Below are 12,938 nucleotides of genomic sequence, written 5' to 3' on the forward strand. Positions count from 1 at the left end.
CCTGGCCAGAGGAAAACTCCTCTCACCTGTAAAGGGTTAAGAAGCTAAAGGTAACCTCGCTGGCACCTGACCAAAATGACCAATGAGGAGACAAGATACTTTCAAAAGCTGGGAGGAGGGAGAGAAACAAAGGGTCTGTGTCTGTCTATATGCTGTCTTTGCCGGAGATAGACCAGGAATGGAGTCTTAGAACTTTTAGTAAGTAATCTAGCTAGGTATGTGTTAGATTATGGTTTCTTTAAATGGCTGAGAAAAGAATTGTGCTGAATAGAATAACTATTTCTGTCTGTGTATCTTTTTTGTAACTTAAGGTTTTGCCTAGAGCGGTTCTCTATGTTTTGAATCTAATTACCCTGTAAGGTATCTACCATCCTGATTTTACAGGGGGGATTTCTTTACTTCTATTTCTATTAAAAGTCTTCTTGTAAGAAAACTGAATGCTTTTTCATTGTTCTCAGATCCAAGGGTTTGGGTCTGTGGTCACCTATGCAAATTGGTGAGGCTTTTTATCCAACATTTCCCAGGAAAGGGGGGGGGTACAAGTGTTGGGAGGATTGTTCTTAAGATCTAAGGGTCTGGGTCTGTAGTCCCCTAGGCAAATTGGAGAGGCTTTTTACCAAACCTTGTCCAGAAGTGGGGTGCAAAGTTTTGGGAAGTATTTTGGGGGGAAAAGATGTTTCCAAACAGCTCTTCCCCAGTAACCAGTATTTGTTTGGTGGTGGTAGCGGCCAATCCAAGGACAAAGGGTGGAATATTTTGTACCTTGGGGAAGTTTTTGACCTAAGCTGGTAAAGATAAGCTTAGGAGGTTTTTCATGCAGGTCCCCACATCTGTACCCTAGCATTCGGGGTGGGGAAGGAACCTTGACACATGCCAAGCGCTGCCTTTTAATACTAAAGGTCCTTATTATGCATTCGGTAACAAACTGTGATGAGGCAGATTTATACTAAATGAAAAAGAACAGCTGGGGAAAAAATGTTGCACTTCATTAAAGCTCCATATGACTGACAATCTAAACAGGCCCTGAAGACAGCAACACTAGCCAAAAAACCAAGATGCTAAACCAGAGGGAACCCATTAAAATGACAGACCCATTTTTCCTCCTTTCATATTTAGTTTTGAAATATCATGCAATCAAATTGTGTAAAGGATCCAATTTCTTGTGAAAACAGACAAAGCTTTTAGTGCTGCAGTCCTAACAGTAACTCAAGAACCTTGTAAAGATTTAGATATAAAAAGGTAACATATCCCAGAGTGTTTACTAAAACTCTGCAGATTGTGACAAAGTTCCTCCTCTACCTTGGCGGATCTTGCGCTTATTGGCAGATTTGCTTGCCTCAGATTCATGGCAGCCCTCGATTTGGCCACTTTCATGGCTCAAATCTGCTGTTCACTCAGATAACCTCATCACTGGCCAGCATGCGGAAAAAGAGAAGAACAAACCCTGCAGTCTCTGCTGATCCACCATGTAGGTCGGGGAACAGCCCAGAGACCTCCCCTCTGGTGGAACCCACAGTCCAGGTTAACTCCTGCTGTGTCTGATCAGGAGTTGGGAGGTTTGAAGGGAACCCAGGCCCACCCTCTACTCTGGGTTCCAGCCCAGGGCCCTGTGGATTGCAGCTGTCTAGAGTGCCTCCTGTAATAGCTGCATGACAGCTACAACTCCCTGGGCTACTTCCCCATGGCCGCCTCCCAAGATCTTCTTTATCCTCACTACAGGACCTTCCTCCTGATGTCTGATAACACTTATACTCCTCAGTCCTCCAGCAGCACGCCCCCAACTAACTGATGGGAGGTCCTTTTTAAACCAGGTGTCCTGATTAGGTTGCCTACCATAAGTGATTCTAGAAAGTTCTTAATTGGCTCCAGGTGTCTTGATTAGCTTGCCTGTCTTAATTGGTTCTAGCAGGTTCCTGACTGCTCTAAGGCAGCCCCTGCTCTGGTCACTCAGGCAACGGAAAACTATTCATCCAGTGGCCACTATATTTGCTTTCTACCAGACTCCTGTACCCCACTGGTCTGGGTCTGTCACAAGATGTTAATTTGGTATTAACTACAGCACTCCAATATCAAAGTCATAAATCCGATCAGATTGGGTTGTCGTCCCCCCCTTTTTTTGGGTACTATATGTTTAGAATTAGTACAGTAAGTATTGTTGCTCCTTACTTCTCTACAGATAAGACAAATACAACTGTTAAATATTAACTGAGAGTGAGTTACATTTTATCAACATTGGAATTCCTGAAAGGGAAAGAACCATGTTCTTCCACTCCTGGTGAAGAATGGCCATTCCCACGGGTTTTTTTTTTTAACCTGTAGTGTAAAGTAAGAGTAGAAGTTACTGGCTGTTGTGTCTTCCAGAAGTGCACAGGATCACACAGTATGTCATTTTGAATTCTGTATCCCTTTGGAAATAATGCACTGCAAGCCATCTTCACACTCAGCTAATCGGAGGCGAGTTCCACCCTCTGCTCTGAGCACACTCAACCAATCAGTTATGCACAGGAGGAAGTACAGCTGTCATTAGAGCGACAGACTGGAGGGAACAGGAGTTCTGGTTTCCAGTGATGACTTGCGCACTGGCTTGCTGCCTGGCCTGGAACAAGTCACTTCCTCTCTGGACCATTTCCCCTTTGGAAAGTGTAGAGAATACTTCCCTGCATTCACTGATGTTTGAAATCACTGGTATTAGATGACAGGTGGTACAGAAATACAACATAGTAGGAAATAGTCATTGCAGCCCCCAATCCGCCAATACTTATGCATGTGCTCAGCTTTAGGCACACAAGTAGTTCCACTGAACTGAACGCTTGACACTGAAGAGTCGGTACCAATGTAGAAGAGTTCCTACCAGCCTTAGGACACCATGCAATTTGAGTAAAGGGAGTAATTTGCGTAACCATACCGTCCTGTGCTGGGATCCTTTCTAATCCCCTGAATTAAGCTGGGTTTTGACGAAAGCCCTCCAAGGAGAGCAGAGATGTTGGTGTTGCGGGACCTAGTGCTGGAGAGTCAGTAGGCAGCGCTCTTCCCTTTAAGGATTGAGCCAATATCCCACCCAGGTGTCAGAGGCCATTTGTGCTGTGATGTAAAAATGAGCTCATGACCGCTTGGGGTCATTAGATACCCTTAGAGTGCCGTGGAGTGTGTCTACACGGCCACCAGGAGGTGTGCTGCAGCACATCTAGGTATACCTCAGCTACCTTTGGTTTAACTTCTAATAGCAGTCAAATTGCAGTAGCACAGGCTTGGCACCCAAGTAATTTTCTGAGGGTCCCAAACAGTCTTGTACAGCCCATGCAGCCGCAACCTGACTGCTCTTGGTGCTCCTGCTAGCTAGATCAAAGCTAGCTCAGGTATGTCTACGCTTGCCACAATTACGCACCCTGACTGCAGTACAGACACACCTTAAGAGTAGAGTTCTTACGCTTGGCCAAGTCTTAACTTGGATAATTACATTCAGGATGTTTCTGTAGTTTTAAACGGATATGGAATTCTTCACTTCCTGCCCTAAACTCTTGTGTAGCTGTGTGCTGTTGAGTCATGCCACATTTCACCCCAGAGGTGTTTGCCTTTCTGCATTAGCAGAAAGGGATTCCTGTCTACAGCCTGCAAAGTGTGTAGAGATCTCACCACAAGAAACCATGCTATATGCATTTAAGTCAATTATTAGTCAAGCTACACAAGTACATACTATTGCCCTCAGCAAAGTGATAGCAGATATCCAGGGCCTTGCAGGTCAGCTTCTCAGTGGAGGAGGAAACAGTGATGTGGAGTTTGGGTATAGTCTAAGTGTGACTTGTTTAATTTATGCCAATCGTGGAATAGAGATGATCACAAGCAGCATGCAGGGGATCCCCTCTTTAGGGATCTCAGTCCAAAACAAATGCCTGGTTCCCAGGGAGCAACTCTGCCTCAAGAACAGACTTTGCTATGTCTTGGTTTCCTGTTAAACTCTCCAGCTACTCACACAGCTCCAAGTGGATCTCACATAAGACCACCCACACACAGCTGGTCTTAGAATCATAGAACTGGAAGGGACCTAAGGAGGTCATTTAGTCCAGTCCCCTGCACTCATGGCAGAACTAAATCTAACCTGCTCTTAAAAATCTCCAATGGAGATTCCACAAACTCCCTAGGCAATTTATTCCAACGCTTAACCACCATGACAGTTAGGAAGTTTTTCCTCATATCCAACCTAAACTGCCTTTGCTGCAATTTATGCCCATTACTTCTTGTCCTATCCTCAGAGGTTAATGAGAACAATTTACCTCCATCATCCTTGCACCAGCCTGTTATGTACTTAAACTGTTGTGTTCCCCCTCCCTCAGTCTTCTCTCCTCCAGACGAAACAAACCCAATTTTTTCAGTCTTTCCTCATAGCTTATGTTTTCTAGAGCTTTAATAATTTTTGTTGCTCTTCTCTGGACTTTCTCCAGTTTGTCCACATCTTTCCTGAAATGTGGTGCCCAGAACCAGACACAATATTCCAGTTGAGGCCTAATCAGTGTGGAGTAGAGCGGAAGAATTACTTCTCGTGTCTTGCTTACAATACTCCTGCTAGGTTTCAGAGTAACAGCCGTGTTAGTCTGTATTCGCAAAAAGAAAAGGAGGACTTGTGGCACCTTAGAGGCTAACCAATTTATTTGAGCATGAGCTTTTGTGAGCTACAGCTCACTTCATCGGATGCATACTGTGGAAATTGCAGAAGACATTATATACACAGACACCATGAAACAATACCTCCTCCCACCCCACTCTCCTGCTGGTAATACCTTATCTAAAGTGATCATCAAGTTGGGCCATTTCCAGCACAAATCCAGGTTTTCTCACCCTCCGCCCCCCCACAGACAAACTCACTCTCTTGCTGGTAATAGCCCATCCAATGTGTATGATAATCAAGGTGGGCCATTTCCTGCAGAAATCCAGGTTCTCTCACCCCCCTCCAAAAACCACACACACAAACTCACTCTCCTGCTGGTAATAGCCTATCCAAAGTGACCACTCTCCTTACAACCTGCATGAAAATCAAGGTGGGCCATTTCCAGCACAAATACAGGTTTTCTCACCCCCCCCCCCCACAAACTCACTCTCCTGCTGGCAATAGCTCATCCAAACTGACCACTCTCCCCACAATGTGCATGACAATCAAGGTGGGCCACTTCCAGCATAAATCCAAGTTTAACCAGAACGTCGGGGGGGGGGGTTAGGAAAAAACAAGGGGAAATAGCCACTCCCAGTCTCTATTTAAGCCTAAATTAATAGTATCCAATTTGCAAATGAATTCCAATTCAGCAGTTTCTCGCTGGACTCTGGATTTGAAGTTTTTTTGTTGTAAGATAGCGACCTTCATGTCTCTGATTGCGTGACCAGAGAGATTGAAGTGTTCTCCGACGGGTTTTTGAATGTTATAATTCTTGACATCTGATTTGTGTCCATTTATTCTTTTACGTAGAGACTGTCCAGTTTGACCAATGTACGTGGCAGAGGGGCATTGCTGGCACATGATGGCATATATCACATTGGTGGATGTGCAGGTGAACGAGCCTCTGATAGTGTGGCTGATGTGATTAGGCCCTGTGATGGTGTCCCCTGAATAGATATGTGGGCACAGTTGGCAACGGGCTTTGTTGCAAGGATAGGTTCCTGGGTTAGTGGTTCTGTTGTGTGGTATGTGGTGGTTGGTGAGTATTCGCTTCAGGTTGGGGGGTTGTCTGTAGGCAAGGACTGGCCTTTCTCCCAAGATTTGTGAGAGTGTTGGGTCATCCTTCAGGATAGGTTGTAGATCCTTAATAATGCGTTGGAGGGGTTTTAGTTGGCATACTAAATGTTGGCATACTGTGGGGCCATGCGGGTACCCATAGCAGTGCCGCTGATCTGAAGGTATACATTGTCCCCAAACGTAAAATAGTTATGGGTAAGGACAAAGTCACAAAGTTCAGCCACCAGGTACCCACAGTATGCCAACATTTTTATGGCTGATTTAGAACAACGCTTCCTCAGCTCTCATCCCCTAACGCCCCTACTCTACTTGCGCTATATTGATGACATCTTCATCATCTGGACCCATGGAAAAGAAACCCTTGAGGAATTCCACCATGATTTCAACAATTTCCATCCCACCATCAACCTCAGCCTGGTCCAGTCCACACAAGAGATCCACTTCCTGGACACTACAGTGCTAATAAACGATGGTCACATAAACACCACCCTATACCGGAAACCTACTGACCGCTATTCCTACCTACATGCCTCCAGCTTTCACCCTGACCACACCACACGATCCATCGTCTACAGCCAAGCTCTGCAATACAACCGCATTTGCTCCAACCCCTCAGACAGAGACATTCTTACATCTACAATACCCACCTGCGGAAGTGAAGAAACAGATTGATAGAGCCAGAAGAGTTCCCAGAAGTCACCTACTACAGGACAGGCCTAACAAAGAAAATAACAGAACGCCACTAGCCGTCACCTTCAGCCCCCAACTAAAACCCCTCCAACGCATTATTAAGGATCTACAACCTATCCTGAAGGATGACCCAACACTCTCACAAATCTTGGGAGACAGGCCAGTCCTTGCCTACAGACAACCCCCCAACCTGAAGCGAATACTCACCAACCACCACATACCACACAACAGAACCACTAACCCAGGAACCTATCCTTGCAACAAAGCCCGTTGCCAACTGTGCCCACATATCTATTCAGGGGACACCATCACAGGGCCTAATCACATCAGCCACACTATCAGAGGCTCGTTCACCTGCACATCCACCAATGTGATATATGCCATCATGTGCCAGCAATGCCCCTCTGCCACGTACATTGGTCAAACTGGACAGTCTCTACGTAAAAGAATAAATGGACACAAATCAGATGTCAAGAATTATAACATTCAAAAACCCGTCGGAGAACACTTCAATCTCTCTGGTCACGCAATCAGAGACATGAAGGTCGCTATCTTACAACAAAAAAACTTCAAATCCAGAGTCCAGCGAGAAACTGCTGAATTGGAATTCATTTGCAAATTGGATACTATTAATTTAGGCTTAAATAGAGACTGGGAGTGGCTATTTCCCCTTGTTTTTTCCTAACCCCCCCCCCCCCGACGTTCTGGTTAAACTTGGATTTATGCTGGAAGTGGCCCACCTTGATTGTCATGCACATTGTGGGGAGAGTGGTCAGTTTGGATGAGCTATTGCCAGCAGGAGAGTGAGTTTGTGGGGGGGGGGGGGTGAGAAAACCTGTATTTGTGCTGGAAATGGCCCACCTTGATTTTCATGCAGGTTGTAAGGAGAGTGGTCACTTTGGATAGGCTATTACCAGCAGGAGAGTGAGTTTGTGTGTGTGGTTTTTGGAGGGGGGGGTGAGAGAACCTGGATTTCTGCAGGAAATGGCCCACCTTGATTATCATACACATTGGATGGGCTATTACCAGCAAGAGAGTGAGTTTGTCTGTGGGGGGGCGGAGGGTGAGAGAACCTGGATTTGTGCTGGAAATGGCCCAACTTGATGATCACTTTAGATAAGGTATTACCAGCAGGAGAGTGGGGTGGGAGGAGGTATTGTTTCATGGTGTCTGTGTATATAATGTCTTCTGCAATTTCCACAGTATGCATCCGATGAAGTGAGCTGTAGCTCACGCTCAAATAAATTGGTTAGTCTCTAAGGTGCCACAAGTCCTCCTTTTCTTTTTGCAAATACTCCTGCTAATACATCCCAGAATGATGTTTGCTTTTTTTGCAACAGCATTACACTGTTGACGCATATTTAGCTTGTGATCCACTATGACCCCCAGATCCCTTTCCACAGTACTCCTTCTTAGGCAGTCATTTCCCAATTTGTATGTGTGCAACTGATTTTTCCTTCCTAAGTGGAGTACTTTGCATTTGTCTTCATTTAATTTCATTCTCTTTACTTCAGACCATTTCCCAAGTTTGTCCAGATCAATTTGAATTTTAGTCCTCGCCTCCAAAGCACTTGGAACCCCTTCCAACTTGGAATCATCTGCAAACTTTATACGTGTACTCTCTCTGCCATTATCTGAAGTTTCTGGGAATAAGCCTTTATGCTCTATGGCTGGAGCAACACCAAGGACCTTGAAGCATTCTCTGACAGAAATATACTGATTCTGCTTGTCCCACTTATTGGGCCTCTTACAGTACTTTCCAGACAATTCCCACATTGTTTGGTCATTACAGGAGATAAGGGGCTGCATGTTATGGTAAATCCTACTTGTTTCACAGCCTAGCAGCCTGAAAGGCGGAGACATGGTATTGGCTGCTTCTGGGTATTGGCAGCATTTTAAACCATGCTGGTCTCCAACAGGCCAATTCCAATAATGCAGCCTCCTGAACCAGACCCCACTTTCGAACGATTCAGCAGCTTTGAAGTGATGGCGATGGCAGTGCCTCCGGTTTCTGCATCGGAGTGTTGCTGGGCTAAATTTTCAATGACTTTGCACCACTAAAACTGGTTGCTTGAGATTGTAAAGACTGAGCCCTGGGGCTCAGATGAGGTACACCTGCCAAAAAACAATGCACTGAGGGCATGGCCTAGAAAACTTGCCCACCAAAGCATTTCCAAAGCAGCGCACCTGGGTATAAGCGGGAACTAGTGCTTCACAAACTTGCAGCAGAAACTGTCCAGCAGTGCCTTTACCAGGAGACCAGCCCACATCAGCTACCCTGCAGTGACTCAGACCAGCCACATCACAAAGAGCAGCCAGGGACAGACAGTAATTTGTGTTTGCTTGGAATTGTGGTTGCCTCGTGTGCCCAGTTTACACTGGAGAAAGCTGAAACCCTAGGGGAAGATGGAGTAAGGGGAGGAGGCACAGACCCACGTGGCCTGGGGACTCCAAAGCCCAACAAGATGCCCACATTTGGCTTCCTGGACAGGATTTATTCCTACTCCAGTTGCCAAGGAGCAAGTCTGGCAATGTTAAAGGTGAAATATGGATGTATCCTGAACCCCACAAGGAATTATGAGGTCTCTGGAGAGGTAGATACCCATGGGGGTGCAGACTCTGAGTTATAGCTATTCCCAGTAGATATTGATCTAGGTGAGTTTTGAAGTAAAAGGGCATTTCAGCATGAATCCAAGCCCAACACATCACTGGTACTCACCTGCTGTGTGTCTCATGTTATAACGTTATTGAGATGGCATTAGAGAACCGGAAAACTAGTGGCAATATATGGCATTGCTGAGAGGTTCCTGTTGGCATCAAAGTCAGAGGTATTTTTCTTCCCTAGCTCAGCCCTGTGGTGGGGAAGCTAATCCCTTGCCCTGACTTGGATCCTGCAAACACTTACTATCTATCCAACATAGGGTCTACTACCCTCAGCCGTCCTGTTGAAGTCAATGGGATTACTGAGGATAGCAAGTACTATCCCGGGTAGTGTTAGCAGGATCCAGCCCTAAGTAAGTACCATTAACACAAAATGAGACTGAAAAAAGCAAGAAAGCTAACTGCAATCCGGCCTGCCATGCAAACTGTAGAATCAGCACCCCTCCTGAATGGGAATTCAAGCTGACACGAAGAAACAGGGCTCTCTCAATTACACGCACAGTAACAGAGGCACTTGGTTACAGGCATGAGAAGTGGTAATTGACAATTATGACTGTATTCCCAGAAATATGGTCCCATGTGTTTTCAAATACTGGCCCTTTTGCAAAGAGGAGACTGTTGCCAAAACTAACTAAAACATGGATTTTAAGAGTCTGAGGGCTATATACAGTATCTAGTTTTAAAAGGAGCAACCGTTATATAGTTTTCTATTTGAGCAAAGGTGCCATAGAAACCTGGCTGAATTAAATAAATTACCACCTCGGGGCGGGGGGAGAAAAGCAGAAGGCACTTGCTGGCATTCAAGGTGAACAAGGCTTTAGCTGATGTAAATGAATGAGCTCGCTAATGGGTTGTTACTTAGTTTTATGAGTTGGCAGTGCTCTGACAAACCCATTCTAACGCCCTCTCTCTAACAGAAATGAAATTCACCAATTCCAGAAGATGAACAGTGGCATGCGGAGACATTTATAGTCAGGCATGCGATTCTACACATTCAAAATGGTGCCCTCCACGAGGCATGACCATGCACATACGGTGCCTGTGAGGTCACGGTGTGTGGAGGATGCCATTTTGTTCTACAAAATAACATCTTATGTGTGCATGCGGGGATCGGATGGAATAGTCCTGTGGGCACAGCCAATCCTGGGGCACACAATGCATGTCTTGCCTAGGCAGATTGCACGACACTAATATGGACAGCAAATTGCTTTCTGGATTTGCATTTTTATTAGCTCATCTAGCAAACAAGCAAGACATGAAAAAACAGTGATTGTAAAACTTAAATTGGGATGAATGGCTGAGTCTAGCATCTTGAGTCTCACCGCCATCTTTTCATAGCCTCTTTTAAAAGGGGGCTGTTTGATGCATTCCAGAGGCCAGTATCAAAAATGTACCAAGAAACCAGTTGCCTTAGACAAGGTCATTTGACCTGGCACAGCAACAAATACAGTTCTTCTAGTTGTGGTCTAACATGTGACCCAAGAGCCTACCAGAATAAGAAGCCTTCTTCGGTGGAAGGGCAGCTTTGCCATGTTCCCCTGTTGGAAGAGAAAATGGATGGGTCCAAATATAGCCCCACAGACTGGAAAACAGAACAGATGAAAACCCAACTTGTGATGATTGAAGGTTACGTTTTATTCAAGTCATAATTGGTCACTGGGTGTTCTGAGCCACCTAAAGTAGACTGGAAAAGCAAGTTTGGCTCAGAGTTGGCAGGTACCAGACTGCTCTGACTAGACCGGCAGCCCTGGGGACAATACTGAGATTTGGATCTATATAGTTTCTCTCTCAACATATGAGCTCTAGCTGTAAGAAAGAGCAGCAATGAGGTGTTCTAGAACCTTTAACATTAATTCTTCACTTTAAAAGAAGGAGGCAGGGCGGGGCAAGAGGAAGTGCACATGCAGGCATCGTAACAAAGAGACATGAAGGATTTGACTGAAAAAATAAAGTCCACAGAAAACATTAGTTAAGGTACCATGCATCCTCCAGCTAGAGACAGTGGTCTTAATGGCCATCAATTTGGAAGGCCCTATTCATAATACTGCCCTTTTAGAGAGAGCCTCTCAATTGTAATCTTTCACAAAAATCTCTCTAAAACGTCAGTGGGGTGAGGTGCAACAAAAGCAGGGAAAGACGCCAACACCCTTTCCCTGACTGCGAGGGAAACAGATTAAAAACTACCCACCTCCAGCTCAATCCATGTAAACCAGAGGTGGTGCTAGTGAGCAGAAGGAAGCATTCTGAAGGTAGAGCTCATGCTATGGCATTAGTCTCCGTTAGTCAAGACGGCCCTTTTCCAAAGAGGAGACTGTTGCCAAAACAATAATTAAAACATGGATTTTAGTTGTTTACATAGAGTAATCTTAATATATTATTAGACTCTGCAGATAGGCCTTTCCTCTGTGCACCCCCCCTCACCCGCTCCCATCAGCTCATCCTCAGCTGGGAGGAGACTCCTTTACCACCTCATGTGTGGACCCAGCTGTAGCAGCTCCCTACTTTTCTCCCCTCCAGATTAGATTTTTGCAGCCGACTCAACCTTGGGCTGAGCATCAAGCCCATCCAGAGACTGCAGTGTGTCCAATATTTGCAGTGACCTGAGGCCAGGTAAGACACACTGGCAAGAGCACATCACACCAGTGCTGTGTGCACTGGCTGCTAATCCAGTTCTGAATCCATCTGGTGGACCCACTCCTTACCTTTAAAGCCCTTAGTGGGTTGGGGTCTAGTTATCTCAGGCACAGTTGCTGTACCCCTGGTAGCTGGGTTATATGGTAATGCTCTGGTGGTGGGACACAGGTTTGAATGGGCAGGGAGACAGGGTACTCACTGGAAGGTCCTTGGATGTACAATTCACTACCATTCAAGGTCCAACCTTGCCACCTTCAAGACCAGGGGTGGGCAAACTTTTTGGCCTGAGGGCCACATCTGGGTGGGGAAATTGCATGCAGGGCCATGAATATAGGACTGGGGCTGAGTGTTGGGGTGCGGGAGAGAGTGCAGGGTGTAGGAGAGGGTCCAATGTGCAAGAAGGGACTCAGGGCAAGGGGTTGAGGCAGAGGAGAGGTGCGGGGTGTACAAGGGGGCTCAGGGAAGGGGATTGGGGTGCAGGAAGGGTGCAGCAGAGGGCTCAGGACAGCAGGTTGAGGTGCAGGCAGGGGGCTCAAGGAAGGGAGTTGGGGTGTGGGGTGCAAGGGGGTTCGGGCTTTGGCCCGGCACTGATTACCTGGAGCAGCTCCAGGATGGCAGTGGTGCGCATCAGGGCCAGGGCAGGCTCCCTGCCCGCCCTGACCCTGCACCACTCCCAGAAGCGGGTGGCACCACGTCCCTGAGGCCCCTGGGGAAGGGGCAGGACAGAGGGCTCTGCATGCTGCCATAACCTGTGGGTACCTCCCCCGAAGCTCCCATTGGCTGCAGTCCCCTGTTCCCAGCCAATGGGAGCTGTGGGGGCAGTGCCCACAGGCAAGGGCAGCGCACAGAGCCCTCGGTCCCCGCCTTCCCCAGGGGTTGCAGGGATGTGGTGCCAGCCACTTCTGGGAGTGGCACGGGGCCTGCAGCACCACAGAGGTGGTAATCCCACAGGCAGGATCCAAAGCCCTGACAGGCCAGATCCAAAGCTCTGACAGGCCGGATCCGGCCCACAGGCCGTAGTTTGCCCATCCCTGTTCAAGACAATGCAAGACTCATGTCCCCATCAGACTAAGGCCCAATCCAGCTGTCACTGAAATATGTGACAAGAGGCCTACTGACTTCAGTGGGAGCAGGACTGGGCCCTCTGCAGTTTAGATTACTGATCTGAGCCAGACTTAATGAATATTAGCTACTCAGGAGCCAATTGCTCTGCCATAGGGGTCCAAACCTG

General features: G+C 46.7%; 1 protein-coding gene and 1 long non-coding RNA gene across 2 annotated transcripts in view; both read right to left on the reverse strand.

Moving 5' to 3' along the window:
- LOC141993629 (uncharacterized) overlaps positions 1 to 12,938 on the reverse strand; it is a 173,892-nt gene that overhangs the window by 127,961 nt on the left and 32,993 nt on the right. The gene's annotated exons all lie outside the window — the stretch shown is intronic.
- GPR50 (G protein-coupled receptor 50) overlaps positions 1 to 12,938 on the reverse strand; it is a 77,097-nt gene that overhangs the window by 31,662 nt on the left and 32,497 nt on the right. The window lies entirely within an intron of this gene.

This window comes from Natator depressus, chromosome 9, assembly GCF_965152275.1.
Source record: "Natator depressus isolate rNatDep1 chromosome 9, rNatDep2.hap1, whole genome shotgun sequence".
In the NCBI taxonomy this organism is placed as follows: domain Eukaryota; kingdom Metazoa; phylum Chordata; order Testudines; family Cheloniidae; genus Natator; species Natator depressus.